Below are 6,171 nucleotides of genomic sequence, written 5' to 3'. Positions count from 1 at the left end.
ATTTTAAGATGGAAGTAGAAGAGAGCTTAGAGAAGTTGTGTTTAAGAATTGTTATTTTTTTGTGGAATATTGATGTAGAGATTAGAGATGAGCTTCGGGATTGTTGTTGGAGAGAAAAGTGGTGTTTGGTTGGTAAAGTTTGCAAGAAAATTTGGTTCTTGTTATCATTTTTAGAAGAAGTCTTCATATTTTACATATACACATAGTTGGTCGTACACATTTATGTTGACAAGTGGAAAATTGTTTGCGGTCAGGTACTCTCGCAGGGATATGAGAGTTGTCGACTTTATTTTACCGATAAATATATAAAAGAGCCAATTACCTTAAGATAATTATAAAAATACCTTTCCATTCCATTTTTTCTCATATATAATATTTTCTTATATTTTTAGATACTCGATTACAAGGTATTTTATCAAATACGGTTTATCCGTTTCTCTGAAATAAGAATACATGAAAATGCAATTACAATTTTTAGAAAAGACGTATTTCTAGGTTATCTAGCATAAATGAATTTCTAAAATTCACTACAAACGTTTAATTAAATTGATTATCAAATTTGTTGAGTTTAATTTATACTTTTTATCCATTATTGTATAAGCTTATTTAATTTATTGATATTATATTATGCTACATTTTGGTGCTAGATTTTCTTATTTTTTAATATTAACTGATATTAGATAATCTTCATTTAACATATCTAATACCAAACTTTTTTCTATATCAAAATTTTTTATAAAGAATCAAATAAAAAAACATAAGATTTAAAGTTTTAATAATAATAGTATTAATTATTAAGATGCATCTCATCAAAGGATTTATTATTCAATATTGTGTATTTATAATCGCTTAATGCATTTAAATACTATTTATTTATCTAATACATGTCTTTGTATCGTAGATCCAGTTTCTTTGTTTTGAAATACATGTATTTTTGTCTAGTCTGTTTAAAATATATAAATTATTGGTCGACACTAAGAAACTTTTGATCCCAAAAATTTAATTGCTAAGTCCTTGAATATTATTTATATACATATATTTAATAACTATTATGAACCAATACACGATTCTATCGAGTACAACCGTCAGTTTAACATAGTTTATTGAAACAGCTTTATTTGTTTTATGTACATTTTATTTTAATTACTTATCTTGATTATTAATTAAAAATATATATTGTCAAGATAACAAGATACATATATGTTTGTATTTTTATACTACAATATGAGCATTTATTTTCATCATATATATTTATGGTGTCCGATATTTAAAATTTTACGAAACTTTTGTCCTAATCTTAACCATAATTTCATAAAACTACTTTAAAATATTTTTACGATTTAAGCACACATCGGTTCGTACGTAATCTACTGTCCAAAGTTTTTGGTCTGTTATGAGGTCGTTTTTACCAAGCGGGTTTCATCGGTGTTAAATGGACGAAAAATTGAAATATAACTCTCAGCGCGAGTCCGTACGATTTAACAGTCCGTGAGTAAAATTTTGCATGGAATATCTTTTCAACGGCAAATATGTAATACTTAGCTATCAGTAAAAATCACATTTAATTTTAAATTATATTTAAGAAAAAAAAATAGTGTAAATCATTTCAGAGAATATATCAAGGCGGTGCAATTGAATAACAATCAACATCTATGAGTAGTCGAAAAAGACTCCAATTTTACTTACTTAGATATTTTAAATGCTGTTTTGGTTGAAAATATGTCTGCTACCTATTTAATGAAAAAAATGTAAAAGAACCGTACGAGGTATCAAATTCTTCATCAGACTTTAAATAGTTATTCGTCGCCGAATAACTATACATATTGAGTTTGCCTATAATATTCTCAACGTCCTATATGTGTTAACAATTATCATAAATTATAATGATTATTATTTGAACAATTTTAATTTACTTGTAATATATTAAATATCATATTACTTTGACATAAATCTTTTTTATTATGATTCTTACATAATAAAACATCAATTGTAGTGGTTTTCTGTTGCTCACTTGATTTGTTATCCATACTGTTTTTTGTATAATATTATTCAAAAAATAATTGGAATATTCTCTATATAAATCCGCAATTATTTTTAATGTTATATTTTAGTATATATTTTATAAACATAGTCATAAACATTTTTTTTACATTTTAATAACAGATTGTAAAAAAAAAACATAAAAATGTGACACAATATGGAAAACCTTTAATGTTTCCTTTTTTTTCTTTTTATTACTCAAAAGAGTGTTTTAGGTAATAAAAAACACATTATAACTTTGCGACAGTAATGTTTAGTTAAATCATTTAATTTGTATAATATTATTATTTAAAAATGCTTGTAAAAAACAGCATAAATCATATTAAAACATTTTCACTTTAATACTTCATAAGTTAATTTTATTGATATAGTATGAAAACATTCGTGTGTATTTTGGCGATATATTACACTTTGGTCAATAAAGGTAGGTGTGGGTTGGAAATACCCAACAGGCATTTTTATGTAATTTCTCTGTATATTCTACACATTTTTGTATTCAGAGCTTATGTGTGCCTTGGGAGATTCCATCGTATTGTACCAGTGATTTTACAACGTAAGGGAAAACAAAATATATGTGCCCCGTTTTTTTGCGAGAATCAATTTTTGGAATGGTTAAATTATGTAGGACGCGCGATACTGAAATTTCTACCATATTTATAACTTTATATTAAATTTTCATCCATAGAGATAATCGTACTGTTTCAATAAAGATAAAAAATGACTATATACATCGTATGTGCATGTGTTTTCATTCATTGTTAAATGCTTTATTCTCATAGAGAGCTGTCATTCTTAATATAAACTATCATGATTAACGAATGAACGCAATCGTCACACTTGTAACTCGATGTTCAACGGCTGTTATTACGCCCGTCAACCTTTTAACTTGACAGGAAAGGCAGTGCCATAACAGCGTAAAATAATTTTATAAAATATTCGATAAAAATCATTCCGAAATATCTTATGACATTTTATATTTAACTTGTGGTAATTTCTTAAATCTTTGATATAACCATAGTTTTTTTTTTCCTCAAGTGTTTAAATCAATTAATTATCTCGTTTAAAGATAATATGGCGATTAATATGGTGTCATCTGCATATATCATATTATTCTTAAAAATTCGCATTTCATCGATAAAAATATTTTATTCTTTATTTTTAAATCCATGAAAATGAAATGATGAAAAATCCATGATGATGAAAAAATACCACCCCGAAGAACACATTTATCAGTCCGTAATTATTATTCACAATTTAATTAAGATATTATTATTTTATTTAGTGTTTTAATTATTGATATTGTATTTGTAAATTATACGAATTTCTAATCAGAGCAGTGAGAACAATAGATTACTGTCAATTGGGTCTTAAAAATTGACAATAATATTATAAATTGCTTTCCTAGCTTTTAACGATAACAATAAAATCATTAAAGATTAATGAGATATTATTGTATAGATTTGCCTGTATAAATCTAATGATTTGTCATAAATACAACTTGTTATTTTTATTATCAAGTATTTTTAAATAAATTAACATAGAAGCTTACTTTTTTTATAGTAATTATAGAAAAAAAATGTTATAATAATGAATTGATTTTACTAATTTAAATATTTTTAAAATAAAAAGGTGATAAATTATTACGGATTTATAGTTTTTTTGATCTATAATATATCATTGAGTTTTCAATAAAGTTAAATACATTGAAATCGTGTAGTGACAAAAATGTGATTCATACATTTTTAATCTTTAAGTTAAAGATTTTAAATACTTGATTTCAAAAGCTATTGTGAGTCACAATATAAATTATCATTTTTAGATTAACTTATTTACCCAAATTTTTAAAAATTGTATGACCCACATGTCATACAATTTTTAAATAACAGACCAAAATTTAGTAAGTTCAACTAATTTTTGTTAAAATAAATTTGACGTGTTTATTAATTTTATTTTATTACCATAATAATTACTCCATAACCGGAAGCATAAAAACAGCTGTAAAAATTAATTACAGCATAACCGAGCGGCTAGTAATATATTTTCTTTATTGTAATTTTGTGTTTTAATTATTAATTAATTATGTCTTGATTTTTTATATACATAATTAAAACAATCTAGGTGATTTATAAGGAGCATATTTTTAACCAAAGACCATTGATTTTTATATCGTGTACAAGAGATTTTTCTTGTTCATGATTATTATACATATAATTGCTCGCATCAAATTAACTTTCAAAGTTTTGAACTTTTTAACTTTAAAAATCAGAATAAATATTATTTTAAAATAGAGCAGTTTTTCTTAAATTATGAGCCGCAGAGAGCTAAAAAATATTTTAATAGTATACCGATAATTTTTTGAATATTAATGTTTGTTACAGGTTTTTAAAATAACTGTAATAATGTAACTAAACAAACTAAATATTTTTTAATTATAAGATGCATAGTTTCTTATTTGAAAAGATTTATTGAACAAAGAAATATTCGATTTTTTTTAGAAAAAATAAATCAACATACTAAATAGCATATTTTAACAGCTAAAACGTGGTTAAAGGGTATACTTTAATTTAATGCACAAACATGTTCTAATGTTTGAATAAGCTTTTACAAATAAATTAGCATTATTGATTTTCATTAGAAGTTTTAAAATCGAAATGATATTCCATCCATAATTTTACAAACTAAAAATAATAAGGAAAAATACAATTGAATTTAATATATCATTCATCATTATAAAAGCTGAAGAAGCTATGTTTAGTATTGCATTATATACCTTTCTTCAAATGATGTTTAATTGAAAAAAGGGTAATGTATCTAGTAGGGCTTTATGTTGATTCACATTTATTATATAAAGTTTAAAGGCCTTTTAAAGGTGTGTGAGTTTCGTGATTGTAAAGACGAGGTGACACTGAATAGTGAGCTTTAATTAGACGCAATTCAATCCTTTTAAAGCATTTTAATTTGAACTATGTTTACTTGTCTGGACTCTCATTATTTCACTTGTATTAAATTTATGGAAGAAGAACAAAATTTTAAGCTTTCTTTTCTTACTTTAAAAATACTAAAAACATTATTTTGGGCTATTAGAAATTTTTGTTTTTTATATTGTAAATAAATATATAAATTTATTACGGTCCTGCATTATTCGGATGTAGATTTGTGAGGGTCTTAAGTTTCGGCTCAATAACTTTGTTATTAGCACCCATTTTTCCACGAAGGAGCATGACTTAAATATAAAATGAATGCATTTTAGTGCGTTAATAACTTAGGTTGTAAGTATTAATTCTTAGGTGTGTCTCCTTGCGTTTTAAAGCTCATTATAAAATTCTGATTTATATTTGATACCTTATTATTTAAATAATTAAAGGTATATTTTAAATATGTTTAATTATTATATGATAATAGTCATATGTTCGTCAATTTTTATTAAGACAACAGTAATATCTGGCAATCCCAAAATTTACATCTATAATCATAATATCTTTAGCGAAAAATGACTATGCGAAACAGAATTTATTACATTATTGATAATAACGTTGTCAGGACCATGTCATTCAATCGCAAAAAATAATGGAAATTCACAACTTACCGAACAAGTGTATTTGTTACGCCAATGTACATAACAATAAGTGATCTCCAAATGAACAAAAAACAAAAGCATGGTTTCCCCTTATTTTAAAAATCAAATTAGACGATATCGTTAAAATATAACACAGACTATTTTTGTTTAAAAATATTTTAAACTTACTTACATGTATTTTAATTACACACTTTCATGAAAGCGATCATGTTTCAAGCGTCCAATCACAGCCCTAGCATCGTTGCATTTCTCAAGTCAGCGTGAAATGCGGCAACACGCGATATCCTTGATTGCGACCCGACCACCAAAGGCGGATCGTGAAGGGGGGTAACATTTTCTTCATAGGAAAAAATCAGAGGGTGGTTTCGCAATCTAACCACCCGTCGTCTTTTTCCTGCGGTGTGTTTGGACAAGAAATTGCGACGCCTGACACCGGCGGAGTCTCTCCTGAAATTCCGTGGATTTCCTCTGTTGGGTTTTCGCTTATCGCACATTTGCAGCGAATATGCCATCGTCAGAATTGATATTTTAAACAAAAGGGCGATATCATAATT

This window comes from Plectrocnemia conspersa, unplaced genomic scaffold (assembly GCF_051122295.1).
Source record: "Plectrocnemia conspersa isolate PC_06_02 unplaced genomic scaffold, ASM5112229v1 ptg000010l, whole genome shotgun sequence".
Classification (NCBI taxonomy): Eukaryota; Metazoa; Arthropoda; class Insecta; order Trichoptera; family Polycentropodidae; genus Plectrocnemia; species Plectrocnemia conspersa.
This window is presented reverse-complemented; position numbering follows the sequence as displayed.